This window comes from Lagenorhynchus albirostris, chromosome 1 (genome assembly GCF_949774975.1).
Source record: "Lagenorhynchus albirostris chromosome 1, mLagAlb1.1, whole genome shotgun sequence".
In the NCBI taxonomy this organism is placed as follows: Eukaryota; Metazoa; Chordata; class Mammalia; order Artiodactyla; family Delphinidae; genus Lagenorhynchus; species Lagenorhynchus albirostris.
The window spans coordinates 162,042,439-162,058,008 of record NC_083095.1 but is presented as its reverse complement, the minus strand read 5'-3'; the positions used below and the strand labels follow the sequence as shown (position 1 = coordinate 162,058,008).

Below are 15,570 nucleotides of genomic sequence, written 5' to 3'. Positions count from 1 at the left end.
CAATGACCAAATATAAAAACAGAACTTTTACCCACAACCTGCCCAGGAAACAAAACCCTTTATCTACAGTAATTAGCCCAGGAAGCTGGTCTGCTATAAGCCAGACTTGCAGGAAACCAAGTGCTATCTCTAGCAACAATCCAGGAAACTAAACAATAACTTCTCTAACAATTGGCCCCAAATGTCCAGGACATTAATAACTAAGAGTTCCCCTAATTTTTGTCCTGGTTTCCACCTTAGGATCAACCAGAGAAAGCCAAATATGCACCCCTAACCAATCACATAGGATACCCTGCTTCTAGTTAGCCCACCTCCAGCTCCCCCATGCCGACAGCCTCCAATCAGGGCACACCTGAAGCCTTCTGTGTTTTCCCACTGTATAGCTTACTCACTTCTCTGCCTGCCTTTGAGTCTCTGCCAAAATGCAAGTGATGGTGGTTGACTCCCTTATGACAGCAAGTTCAGAATAAATAGCCTTTGCTTTCTTCATTTGGTTGGGCTTCATTTACTTCCACAGAGTAGATGCTCAATAATTGCTGGGGGGAGGAAGAAAAGAATAAAATATAGTTAGGAAATCTAATCAGATACATTTTCCCCCCAGATTTATTGAGATATAATTGACATATCATTGTTAGTTTAAGGTGTACAATGTGTTGTACATAAATACATACAAATTTCATTTGCCAATTATACCTCAATAAAACTGGAAAAAATCCACATTAAAAAAAGAATGAAGGAAGGAAATAGGGAATCTCTGTTTTATTCCTTTGCTTAGAGGGGCTACTAGCTTATTGCCATTCGACATACTTCTGGCTTTTGTTTTAGGGTAGCCACCTCTTTAGAGTGTTAAGAAGTGCTTTTCATCAATATTTGTTTAATTTTTTCTATAAAGGTAGTCCCTTGACTTTTTTTGTTGTTGTTTTTTTGAGAGGCTTAAACAGCAGACATTTATTTTCTCACAGTTCTGGAGGCTGCAATTCTGAGATCAAGGTGCTGGCAGAGTTGATTTCTCCTGAGGCCTCTCTTCCTGGTTTATAGATGAACACCTTCTCACTGTGTCCTCACATGGCCTTTCCTCTGTGCTTGCAGGACAGAGAGAGCAAGGGCGTGCACAAGCTCCAGCGTGCAGCTCAAGTGATCCACTCTAATATTTCTTATTCTTTTTTTTTTTACATCTTTATTGGAGTATAATTGCTTTACAATGGTGTGTTAGTTTCTGCTTTATAACAAAGTGAACCAGTTATACATATACATATGTTCCCATATCTCTTCCCTCTTGTGTCTCCCTCCCTCCCACCCTCCCTATCCCACCCCTCTAGGTGGTCACAAAGCACCGAGTTGATCTCCCTGTGCTATGTGGCTGCTTCCCACTAGCTATCTGTTTTACATTTGGTAGTGTATACATGTCCATGCTACTCTCTCACTTTGTCACAACTTACCCTTCCCCCTCCCCATATCCCCAAGTCCATTCTCTAGTAGATCTGTGTCTTTATTCCTGTCTTACCCCTAGGTTCTTCATGACATTTTCTTTTGTTAGATTCCATACATATGTGTTAGCATACGGTATTTGTCTTTCTCTTTCTGACTTACTTCACTCTGTATGACAGACTCTAGATCCATCCACCTCACTACAAATAACTCAATTTCATTTCTTTTTATAGCTGAGTAATATTCAATTGTATATATGTGCCACATCTTCTTTATCCATTCATCCGATGATGGACACTTAGGTTGTTTCCATCTTCTGGCTATTGTAAATAGAGCTGCAATGAACATTTTGGTACATGACTCTTTTTTTTTTTTTTTTTTTGTGATATGCGGGCCTCTCACTGTTGTGGCCTTTCCTGTTGCAGAGCACAGGCTCCGGACGCGCAGGCTCAGCGGCCATGGCTCACGGGCCCAGCCGCTCCGCGGCATGTGGGATCTTCCCGGACCGGGGCACGAACCCTTGTCCCCTGCATCGGCAGGCGGACTCTCAACCACTGCGCCACCAGGGAAGCCCCAGGACTCTTTTTGAATTATGGTTTTCTCAGGGCATTTGCCCAGTAGTCGGATTGCTGGGTCATATGATAGTTCTATTTTTAGTTTTTTAAGGAACCTCCATACTGTTCTCCATAGTGGCTGTACCAATTCACATTTCCACCAGCAGTGCAAGAGTGTTCCCTTTTCTCCACACCCTCTCTAGCATTTATTGTTTCTAGACTTTTTGATGATGGCCATTCTGACTGGTGTGAGATGATATCTCATTGTAGTTTTGATTTGCATTTCTCTAATGATTAATGATGTTGAGCATTCTTTCATGTGTTTGTTGGCACTCTGTATATCTTCTTTGGAGAAATGTCTATTTAGGTCTTCTGCCCATTTTTGGATTGGGTTGTTTGTTTTTTTGTTATTGAGCTGCATGAGCTGCTTATAAATTTTGGAGATTAATCCTTTGTCAGTTGCTTCATTTGCAAATATTTTCTCCCATTCTGAGGGTTGTCTTTTGGTCTTCTTTATGGTTTCCTTTGCTGTGCAAAAGCTTTGAAGTTTCATTAGGTCCCATTTGTTTATTTTTGTTTTTATTCCCATTACTCTAGGAGGTGGGTCAGAAAGGATCTTGCTTTGATTTATGTCATAGAGTGTTCTGCCTATGTTTTCCTCTAAGAGTTTGATAGTTTCTGGCCTTACATTTAGGTCTTTAATCCATTTTGAGCTTATTTTTGTGTATGGTGTTAGGGAGTGTTCTAATCTCATACTTTTACATGTACCTGTCCAGTTTTCCCAGCACCACTTATTGAAGAGGCTGTCCTTTCTCCACTGTACATTCCTGCCTCCTTTATCAAAGATAAGGTGACCATACGTGCGTGGGTTTATCTCTGGGCTTTCTATCCTGTTCCATTGATCTATATTTCTGTTTTTGTGCCAGTACCATACTGTCTTGATTACTGTAGCTTTGTAGTATAGTCTGAAGTCAGGGATCCTGATTCCTCCAGCTCCGTTTTTCGTTCTCAAGATTGCTTTGGCTGTTTGGGGTCTTTTGTGTTTCCATGCAAATTGTGAAATTTTTTGTTCTAGTTCTGTGAAAAATGCCAGTGGTAGTTTGATAGGGGTTGCATTGAATCTGTAGATTGCTTCGGGTAGTAGAGTGATTCCTTGACTTTTGTAAAAATTGACAGAGTAAAGTAAAAGCACATGGGCTTCCTCTACCATATTTCATTAAATATCCATGAAGATATGCGAATAGAAAAACAAATCTCCCTCAGCTTCAGGAACTTTGGATAAAATTAAACGTGTCAAAATCTGGGTACTAAATACAGTACTAAATACAGCTCCACGGGGTACTAAATACAGCTCTGCGGGGCTGGATTAACAGCTAATTCCTCCATGCCTTTTAGTGTAATACAGTGCTAAGTGACATCCAGCCTTGGCTGCCCTCCCCATCAACAGTCCCTAACTCATTGCTTTGCCAGCAGGATGAACCAGGCTTCTCTAGAAGTGTCTTGCCCTCTGGCGTTCCCAGCAGCACATGAATGACTACGCCCACCAGAGACTGGGGAGGTAAGCAGGGAAGACCTTTGTCCTCAGCAGAGGATGCCAGGGCTGAGATGAAGGAGACAGCCAAAATCTCTCCTTGAAGCTTCCTTTGGGCTTCATGCACAGGCAGGACTTAAAATCCAGAATTGTGTTCCACTTTCCCCCTCCTTATCCTCTGAAACAACATTCATAGTCACAAGGGGGTATTTCTTCCTGGCTTGCTGAGTTGAGGCTCTTTGAATTGCCTGGGGAATTGGGATAGAGACCCGTGTAAAACAATGATCAGGAAACCTGCCCTCAGCCTCAGGCTTGTGAAAGGGAGATGGAGCCTCCTGAGGGGCCCGAGGACAGTCCAGGCACACTGGGCACTCTCCACCTGGGACACTGTTTGTTAATGGATGGGGCACCTGAAAACAGAAGAGACATGGGCTTTGTGTAAAAAAACCTGTGAAGACACACATCACAGTGAAGACTGAGAAAAAGGGCTTTCTCAGAAATACGTCTATTGCAGTAGAATTTAAATTCCAAGGGGACAGACCCTTTTCCATTCACTCTTTTATCCTAGCTCCTGGAACTGGGTTTGACACATACTCATCACTTCATAAATGTATTTTTTAAACTTTTTTAAAAATTGAAGTGTAATTGATTTCCAATGCTGTGCCAATCTCTGCTGTGCAGCAAAGTGACTCACTCATACACATAAAGACATTCTTTTTTCATATACTTTTCCATTATGGTTTATCACAGGATATTGAATATAGTTCCCTGTCCTATACAGTAGGACCTTGTTGTTTATACTTCATAAATATGTTTTGAAGAATGAGTGTAACACAGAAGCAGTTTACAGAGTACCTGCTTTGTATTTTAAATAAATAACAAGACATCATTTCCTCTTTTAAGAAAGATCAGGCCATGAAAGGAAAAGAATGCACTGTCCAACCCGCCAGAACCATTGGTTCTGATTCAGTAGGTCTGGGGCGGGGCCTGGGATCCTGCATTTCTAACAATGGTCCACAGGAAGCTGGTGCTGCTGGGGTATATCACACACTGAGCAGTAAGAACTTAACAGTCTGGGAAGCAGCTCCATGCAGGAAGCATCAACTCTTCCTATGTCTCAGCACCAAGATGGATAGCTTACATCTCAAGAGATACAGAGAGTGCAAGTGATGGTCCAGTGTGGAGGCCAATTACTCTAGAAGTTAAAAAAAAAATACAGAAAGCAATGTATATTTTGATTCAAATAAAAAGGAAATGACGTTCTTAGGCAGCCTTGCTGTTCAGAAACAAAAGCTTTTCATCATGCTTTGATTAAAGGTAAGGCGCTTTCTTAATCTGGATCCACTGACTGAACAGCTGGACAAATCCCCGTTTGGAAAATTATTGCCAAATGTTGTGGAATCTCCCTGACCACGCCGCTTCTACAGTTTGGTTGGAATTCTGTGCTGGGGACAGATGGATGTTGGGGAAATTACTTTGCTTCACTTAATGTCACACACCCTGGGACTTGTGCATGATTGTTACCAAAACCACCGGTAACGAACACTTTTCCCAATTATGACTCATTCCCCTTAGCTGACTCTTCACCATGTCTGCTTAGCCGTACCGTCCTGATCACTCCTTTTGTCATCTGACTTGCAGACGGGTGCCTGATCTCCTTTGATATACTGTACATGACATCCTAACAAACTCTTCTCTTTAATCAAAGGAATCAGATGTATGCCACCGTCAGAAGTTGGGTGGGGCGAACACAGAGCAGATGTGTTCCTGCAGGTCAGATGGAATGAGTGGATTTGGAACATACACTTGGCATAATCTTTAAATTAACCCTAGGATCTAATTTTAAAATAAAACCCCACATTTTTTCACAAGGCAGAGACATTGTAGCCAGCAGCTTTTAACAGCAGCAAAAAAGCAGAAGTCCTGAGATAACTTTCCATAAATCCATTTAGAAGGATAGCATTACATGTGAAAATTCTTGGGCCACAGACTCTCACCTTTTAAAATATCTAAAGAAAAAAACACTTTCACATTCGAACACCAGAAGGGATATGTATCTGTGAATTTTAAAGCAGCCTTGCAAATAAAGACAAATATACTACTGACCTATAAATATTAATTTTTAAAAATCATAATGCCAGATGTATGTCCACAGTAAGATGGAAATAACTATTATTTTTTTCTAACAATTCTGCAGGATTGTTTTCTTTCAAAAGGGGAACAGGTACTCAACAAAGGGTCTGTACTGATGGACATGCTCAAGAAGTGCTGGGATGAGATGCAGATGGTGAGCCAGAGGTTGGACTAATTATCTGGCAAGGGCTGTTTTAAACCTGGCATATCAGAGATTCTGTGTCTGAGACAGCCACCCACTTCCTTCCGTCCAGCTCGAGGCTGCTGCATGTGGTCAAGGAAGGGCCATACTGGACGTGGCTGTCTGGGTCCAGTTCCCTCCCGCCCCTTAACCTGCCTGCTCTGGATACCCAGCGCTGCCTGCCAAACCTTTGCATAGCAGACTCCTATCATGCCCTGCACTGGCTCTTCTCCCAGCTCACCTTCTCTGGCAAATGACACCTGCCCCTCCCAGCTCTTCCATGGTGGCCATCAATATCACTTCTGGAAAGGAAGAGAACAATCAAACTGCTCTCCTAGAATTCTCTCCTTTGTCCACAAACGGCCTCCTTATTTTCATCATTTTCACTTTTAGGAGACAGGGTGAGAAAATAGATAGACTATCTTCTTTGTTTATGTGGATTTGAATCCTAGTTCTTCCACTTACTCTCTGGTGACCTTGCGACACCTGTCTATACCTAGCTACAAAGCTGGGAAATGCTGTCTCTAACTTGCTGGGTAAGTGTTCATTCAAAACTCAGGAAGTTCTATTACTAAAAGGAAGAAGGAGAGGATGGATATTAGGGGACAATTAGCATTCTCTGCCCTAAACGTGAACCCGAACCCGGTCAGGAATAAAACTAATGTAAAATGTGCTTCTCAAAGATCTTTGTGGCCTTGCCTGAAGAGTAGAAGAACCCAAACTCCAGGGACAGGGCTGGAAGAATGGCTGTTACACTCATAAGGAACAGGGCTGCTCTGGCCTTCTGAATTCCCTCATACTCCAGTTAAAATTCTTTAGTGTTTGAACTGACTAATGGTGGATTTCTCTAATGAGGGTGGGAAGGAAAAGACACCACTGGAGAAGAAATATTGAGAAGATGCCAGACGCATCTGTCATGAAACTTACTTTTTGTTCTGTTTGCTTTGTAGCAGTAGTATACATTTAACCCCACCAGTAACCTGCCACGAGGTGAAGATGGGCCCGCTTGTGTGCAGCAAAGGAGGCAGCTTACCGAGATTGCCCTGTCCCCTGGGCCTGCAGAGCGATGATCTTTTTGCCACAGGAAATTATTCTGAGGGTTCAGCGTGACCCTCAGATAAGCCATAACAGCAGAAGACACTGAATTGTGCCTTAATATTTTGAGGACAGACAATCATAGTAAGAAATATTTCAGGACCTCACAAAGTAAAAGCAACCCCAAATAAATGAACCCTCATAATATTTAACTGATAAGTCTTGCATGATACACATACTGTTTTCTACTCTCTGCCTTAGTTATTTGTATACATGTCTTCATTTCTTTTCTCTCATTAATTTATTTGAACGAATGACAGAGTAACAAATATATGAGTTGAACGATTTTCCAGAGAGAGAAGGACAGAATGCTCAGATGTATGACCTTGTTGTAAGACTGGAACATACAGAACGTGTCATGGAGTTTTTTGTTTGTTCGTTTGTTTGTTTGTTTTATTGGAGTGTAGTTGCTTTACAATGTTGTGTTAGTTTCTGTTGTACAGCAAAGTGAATCAGTTATACGTATACACATATCCACTCTTGTTTAGATTTCCTTCTCATCCAGGTCACCACAGAGCACTGAGTAGAGTTCCCTGTGCTATACAGTGGGTTCTCATTAGTTACCTATTTTATATGTAGTAGTGTATGTATGCCAATCCTAATCTCCCAATTTGTCCCATCCCCCCTTCCCCCCTTGGTAACCATAAGTTTGTTCTCTACATCTGTGACTTTATCTCTGCTTTGTAAATAAGTTCATCTGTACCATTTTTTCTAGATTCCACATATAAGTGATACTACACGATATTTGTTTTTCTCTTTCTGACCTACTTCACTCTGTATGACAATTTCTAGGTCCATCCATGTCTCTGCAATCTTCTTTATTCATTCCTCTGTCGATGGACATTTAGGTTGCTTCCTTGTCCTGGCTGTTGTAAATAGTGCTGCAGTGAACATCGGGGTGCATGCATCCTTTCAATTATGGTTCTCTCCAGATATATGCGTAGCAGTGGATTGCTTATAGAAGAAATGGAAAGAGAAACAGCTGGTTCAGAGGGAAGGCCTTTGCTAAATTTACTTAGTATTATAGGGAAATTAGCTGCTAAGCCTATGTTCTTTTTTCTTCTCTAAGCAAAATTGGGAGGACCAGTTTCTACCACATGGAATCATTTCCAGATTGCAAAGTTATTCCAAGAAAAGGAAAAAAATAGCTTATTAATATGCAATACACAATATGGATTTCCAAACACTGCTAGACCCACAAAACCTGTCTGAAATTAGGAAGTATGCCAATGACTTAAAAAAGAAAACCCATTCAGAATGGAAGGGAGGAGGCAGAGATAGGACAATAATCTTTCCGTTGCTCTCAGTGTAAAAGTCTACTGCCTGCTACTGCTCCTGTCCTGCAGCAGCATCATGAGATATTGTCCGGTCAGCATCTCCAAGGGACTAAAATTGCAGACAAATGAATACAAACTCTAAATGCTCAATTATTTTGTTTGTAGACAAGATGACACTTGAAGCTTTGGAATAGAATGGGAGATCCAACCATACTCATGCAAAAGCAACATACTTTTTTCCAGAAGACCACGGTCAATAGTGGGAAATGCCTGCTGGCAGGAAGCTTTTAAATTACTGAGACCATGATGCTTTTAAATTACCAGACATGATTTGTGCAAACATCTCGTAGAGTCAAAATACGAATAGATAATGGACTCTGTGAAAAGAAGGATCAATGAGGCATGCAATTTACAAACACAGAGAGATGGACAGATGCCTGGGGAGACAGTTGGATGTTGGGATTACACCTCACCCAGGTTTTTATAAAAGCCTTGTATTGAGAGTAAACAGACAGGCTATAAAGTGTAGCAGTTATAAAATATTTGAAATCTTTTCTAATATTTCCGTTTAAGACAGTGGTTCTCAACCAGAGGCAATTTTGCCCTTGGGAGGACATCTGGAACCATCCAGAGACATTTTTGTGACAACTGGCGGGAAGTTGGGGTACTTCTGATAGAAACGAGGGATGCTGCTAAACTTGTAATGGACAGAACCTCTTCCACTCTCCATCACAACAAAGAATTATCCAGCCCAACGTGTCAATAGTGTCAAGGTTGAGAAACCCTCTCATAAGAGAAAAACTGCATGAAAGATTTTTAAAAGGGGCAATAATCCATGACTCCGTGAAATAGGATATGTACCCTACAGCCTGAAGCTGGACCTTCCTAAGGAAGAGGGAGAGGAGCTGCATTCATGCTGTAAAACTAGCCTTCAAGACAAAGCAAGAAGAAAAGACTTGGAAACTCAAGCAGTCCCTGTAGTGAGTTACGTAGTTCATCTTGGTCATACTTTTCGTTGCTAGCTGGCTCTGATAAAATCAATCACTTTTGAGAATCTTGCATATACTGTAAAGTAATCGAGAAAAATTTATTAATAAAACATAAGGAATGTTGTTGTCAGTCCATGTGGGCTGCTACAAATCTCTTGGATCCAGGTTCAAAGGCACATGGGAATGCTACAAGAGCTGGGCTACTGCATTGTCCAGATTCCAAGACAAGTTGCACAGCACCATGATGTTGGAAAGGCTCATTCTTTCTGGTGTTGGACCAGGAGCCCAGCTTGGACTTGTGACAAGCCCACATTTCTACCAACAAATGCCAGGGGGTCTGCCCAGTATCACCTCTAGCTTTTTATTGTATCTTCTGCAGCACATGAAAGAAACTCATCTGTGTTCATAAATCATAAAATAAACTGAGATTGGGAACAGCACATAATTTTATCTCAATTCAAACATATCTTAGGTTTTTAGATGTCCATGAATAAGCTGATTTACCTGCTTACTGTTTAAAAGTGATTTATCTTCACTTTCCTGCTTAGTCCAGAAGAAGCATATCTACATCTTTCTAAGTCTATCCTCACACCTGATTTGAATCGGGTCTCCCTTGAGATCATGTTATATCAATTCTCCCCCTTTCTGTAACTTCTCTTGGGTTCCTTCTCCTTCCTTTGCTGTCATCCCATGACTTGTTCACGCAGGGATATAAAGGTTCAGCCCCCTCGTCTAAACCAGGGGCATTTCCCAAGGGCCATCCCAGCTCCAGAGATTCCCCAGGGGAAGGACTGAGGCTCTTATCAAGATAGCATTACAATTCTTTTCCTTTCTCTGTCCAATTCTGCTTCCATGCCCTTTCTTCCAGAGGTATTGATTTAAGAGCAGTCCCTGATAAAGGTCCTGCACTATCAATTTTCTCTCAGATTCTTCTTCCCTAGACACCCAGCTGGAGAAGCATGTGTTGGCTCTCAGCCTGATCTCTTGTCTCCATCCAGATTTCAGATTTGGACAGCTTCACCTCATCAGTGATCACATCTTCTATTTTTTTCCATGAGTTTTGAGGTCTGGGAAAGGAATAAAAATACCTTCATCCTTGCTATATTTAAAAAGAATACAGAGTCAAAATAACTAATGCATGAAACTTAATTTTGATCTAGTAATTTCAAACTTTTAGAAAAGTTGCAAAAACAGTACAAAGGACTTCTGTATACCCTTTATCTAGATTCACCAATTGTTTGCATATTTTCTCCCACTTGCTTCTTTATCAATCTCTCTCTGTACACATACACACATACACATACCTATATATCATATATAAGTGCATATTATTGTTATTATTTGAACCACCTGAGAGTAAGTAGCAGACATTGGACCCTGTGATAGACAGAATATTTGTGTCCCGCTCCCAAGGTCATACATTGAAACCTAATCCCCAATGTGATGGCATTTGGAGATGGGGCCTTTCAGAGGTGATTAGGTCATGAGGGTAGAGCCCTCCTGAATAAGATTAGTGCCCTTAAATAAAAGAGATCCCAGAGAGTTCCCTTGTTCCTTCTGTCATGTGAGGACACAGTGAGAACACGGCCATCTATGAACCAGGGAGTCCCCACCAGACACCAGATCTGCTGGCACCTTGATCTTGGACTTGCTAGCCTCCGGAACTGTGAGAAATAAATTTCTGTTGTCTATAAGCCACCCAGTCTACAGTTGTCTGTTATAGCAGCCCAAACTGGCTAAGACAGCCCCCCTTATCCCTAAATACTTGAGTGTGTATTCCTAAGAACCAGGACATTCTCTTACATAATCACGGTACAAGGATCTCAACTGGGAAGTTTAACACTGATAAATTACTCTCTGTCAACCCATGGTCCATATTCAGTTTTGTCAGTTGTTCCAATTGTGTCCTTTTTAGCTATTCTTTTTTTTTTTTTTTGGATATGCTACATTTTTATTCATTTATCTGTTGATAGATACTTGAGTTGTTTCCAGTTTGGGGTGATTACAAATAAAGCTGCTATGAATATTCATGTACAAGTATTGAATGCTTTCATTTCTCTTGGGTAAATACCTAGGAGTGGAATGGCTAGTCATATGGTATAGGTGTTTGTTTCATTTTTCAAGAAATGAAAAATTGTTTTCCAAAATAGTTGTACATTTTACATTTCCACCAACAGTATATGAGTTCAAGTTCCTCCACATCTTCACAAACACTTGACACAACCAGTCTTTTTAATTTTAGATGTTCCAACAGGCATGTGGTGGTATCTCCTTGTAGTGCTTCATCCAGAGAAGCACGTGGGTGTCCATGCCCCCTGCCCAGGACCAGGTTGTCTTTCTTTCTTTTTTTTTTAACTTTATTTTATTTATTAATTTTTACAGCAAGTTCTTATTAGTCATCCATTTTATACACATCAGTGTATACATGTCAATCCCAATCTCCCAATTCATCACACCACCACCACCCCCGCCATTTTCCCCCCTTGGTGTCCATACGTTTGTTATCTACATGTGTGTCTCAATTTCTGCCTTGCAAACCGGTTCATCTGTACCATTTTCTAGATTCCAATATATGCGTTAATATACGATATTTGTTTTTCTCTTTCTGACTTACTTCACTCTGTATGACAGTCTCTAGATGCATCCATGTCTCTACAAATGACCCAATTTCATTCCTTTTTATAGCTATTCTTTTCTGGTTCAGAATCCAATCCAGAATTATTCATTGCATTTAGTTGTCATGAATTGTTAATCTCTTAAGTCTGGAACGGTTCTTAGAGCTTGTTTTCCTTTCATGATTTCGACATTTTTGAAGACTACAGGTCAGTTATTTGATAGCATGTCCCTTGATTTGGGTTACTTTGGTGTTTCCTCTGATTAGCTTTAAATTTTTAATTTTTGGCAGATGTGCCCCAGGAGTGATGTTGTGTTATTGTTTGTGTATCATATTAGGAGGGACTTGATGTCAGTTTGTCATAATTTTGGTGATGTTAACTTTGATCCCTTGGTTAAGAAGGTGTCCACCAAGTTTCTTCTCTGTAAAGTTCTATCATCCCCTTTGTAGTTATGGGAGATACTTTGAGATTATGTAAACACCCTGTTACTCATCAAACTTTCACCCACTAATTCTAGCCTTCACTGATAATTTAAAAACTATTATTCTTCCATTTATTATTTCTTCTATGCATAAGGAAGAGTTGTCAGCATATATTTATTTATGTCAGAATGGATTTGTGGATTCTTTATTTTATTCCGTGGGTTAGAATTCACCCAATTTGATGCTCAAATTGTTTCCTCATGATTATTTAATTGGACTCCCAAACTGTTTAAGGTTCAGCCAGTGGGAGCCTTGTTAGGTAGGCTCCTGTGTCCTTCAGACATGCTCCCACCATTTTTTTTTAACACATCCATATTTTCTGGTGGGATGAGATGTTTCAGGTTCATACTGTACTATCCCTGCCCCATTCCTGGAATCAACCCTTTCTTCAAGGAGCCATTCTCCTTTTAGAGAAGAATAGTATTTAGAACTCAAATCTGGGCACTGGGTGTGTTCATTGCTACTGGAGTCATTGCTTCGAGCCCCTCCCAGCTTTCAGGGCTAGGAATATATCAATCTCTAAATAAAAACCTTATATTATAAACCATTCATACTGATTCCTCTATTCCAATCTAACACTCCAAGGTTTATTGTAGTCTTCCTGTTTCCATATTTCTAACGCCCTTCTTCAACAGTGAGAAACTTGGCTTTCATTATCCTCAATGAATTCACTCATTAGCTCCAGCTTCTGAATTACTAACATCCCACTGTGAAAAAGCAAACCGACTAACTAGAATGAAATGTGTGTTTAAAGGTCTTTTTCTTTTTGTTTAGGTAAAATTTACATACAGTAAAATGCATAGATCTTAAGTATATGGTCTGATGAAGTTTGATCAGTGATTATGTAACTATCATTATAATCAAGACATAAACTATTTCCATCAGCCCAGGAAGTTCCTTCATGCCCCCTTTTAGTAAATCCTATCCCCCACGGGTAACTACTGTTCTGAATTCTATGACCACAAATTCATTTTACCTATCCTTGAACTTCATATAAATGGAATATACAGTATGTTCTCTTCTTTGTCTGGCTTCTTTTATGAAACATAATATTTTTGAGATTCATCCATGAATCTCAAATTCATGTATGTACATTCATTCATTCATACATGTTGTTGCATGTATCAGTTGTTACATTTTTATTGCTAAAAAGTAGTTCATTATGTGAATATTTTACTATTGTCTATTCATTCTCCTATTGATGGACACTTGGTTGTTTTTGACTATTATGAATAAAATTGTTATAAACATTCTTATATGTCTCTTTTAGGAAAAATGTTTTCATTTTTCTTAAGTAAATACCTAGCAGGTCATAGGATGGTTGTATATTTAACTTTATAAGGAACTGCCAAACCATTTTCCAAGTAATTGTGTACCAGCAAATTAGTCCATACCAACAGTATATGAGAGTTCCAGTTGTTCCACATTCTTGTCAGTACTTGGTGTTGTAAATTGTTTTAATTATAACCTTTCTAGTGGATGTGAGATGGTATCTCATAATGGTTTTAACTTGCATTTCCCTAATGACAAATGATGCTGAGCATCTTTTCATGGGCTTATTGGTCATTTGTATACCTTCTTTTGTGAAATGTCTGTTCAAAGTCTTTTGCCCATGTTTACTTGCACTGTTTGTCTTTTGATGTAGATTTGTAGGAGTCCCTTATATATTCTAAATACAAGTCTCTCTTCAGATATATGTATTGTGATTATTTTCCCCCAGCAGGTGGTTCTCCGTTTAATTTTCTCAATGGTGTCTTTTGATAAGCAGAATATTTTGATTTTGAGGCCATCCAGTTTATCAAAAATTTCTTGTATAAGAAATTTCTTATTTCTTATGTGTCTTTTATAAGGAATATCTGCCTATTCTCCTGGGTTTTTATCCTAGAAAATTTGTAGTCTTAGCTTTTATGTTTAAATCAATAATCCATCTCAAATTAATTTTTGTGTGTGGTGTGCAATAGGAGTCAAGGTTCATTTTTTTCCCACATGTTTATCTAATTGTTTCAGCTCCTACTTATTGAAAGAATTTCTTTTCCTCCATTGAATTGCCTTGGTGCCTTCGTTGCAAATCAATTGTCTTTATATGTGTGGGCCTATTTCAGGACTCCATTCTCTGCCATTAACCTATTTATCTGTTCTACATTAATACCACATTCTTCTGATTACCGTGGCTTTAATAGTACATTTTGAAATCAGGTAGTGTGTGTCCTTAAGCTTCGTTCTGTTTCAAGATTCCTTTGACTGCTCTAGGTCCTTTGCATTGCCACATATAATTTATAATTAACTCATCTATTTCAACAAAAAATATCCTTTGGGAATTTGATTGGAGTTAATCTACAGATTAATTTTGGGGAGAAGTAAACTCTTAATAATAATGTGTCTTCTAATGTTTGAACTTGGTGGACTTTGATTTAGACATTGGCCCTTTGAATTTCTCTCTCACAAAGTATGTGTGCATATATGTATATGTATATATGTTGGACAGCTCTCTACTCAATAGAAGTTTCTTTACTCTTCCTCCGTTGAGCTGAGAATTTTAACAGCTAGCACCTACCTTCCTGGCTCAGAATCAGGGATATTATGTAGATAAACTGATTTTGGAAAGTTAGTGATAAGAATGACTAGGAGAGAGGTATGGATTCCTCTGTACTTGTCGGGAGAACAGGCTATGGTTTTCCTGTATGATGGTCCAATGTGGCTCATGGCACTGGTGGGAAAGGGGTTAGAAATGGGAGGGGGGAGCATCTCGAGCTAAGATTAAGGAATTCTGCGGGAGAGATAAATTGTATAAATTTGGCTAAAGTGACTGGTATTTGAAGAAGCTGAGAGGAAAAAGTAGCCCCCTTAGGCAGATACATCCCATGTAAACATATCTTCCCCAAAGGAACATATGTCCCAATCAGGGCTCGGCTGGGTCTTTGGGTCTGAAAGATAAATAGTCTTTCACTTCTCAGGTCTTGTGTGAATATTTCACTATAGCAGAAAACATGACAACTATAACATAATATAAAAATAGCTACTATTTACTGGGCACTCATTCTGTGCCAGGCCCAATACTGCCATTTTACATATGTTTCATTTCTTACAACAACCTTTTGGGATAGATAACATTAGCTATGGTTTATAGATGAAGAAGTGAAGGACTGGAATAGTGGAGTACACCAGCGCCACATGGTTAGCAAATGGAAGAGATCTTGCTCTAACTCCCACACCTCCTGGTCTCTCTGCATAGCCCTGATCTGTATTCACTTTAAATCTCACAGCCTTAATGCTCCTGAGACCTCA

At 39.7% G+C, this 15,570-nt stretch overlaps 1 protein-coding gene across 8 annotated transcripts in view; it reads left to right on the top strand.

Moving 5' to 3' along the window:
* SH3GL3 (SH3 domain containing GRB2 like 3, endophilin A3) overlaps positions 1-15,570 on the top strand; it is a 287,126-nt gene that overhangs the window by 95,016 nt on the left and 176,540 nt on the right. The window lies entirely within an intron of this gene.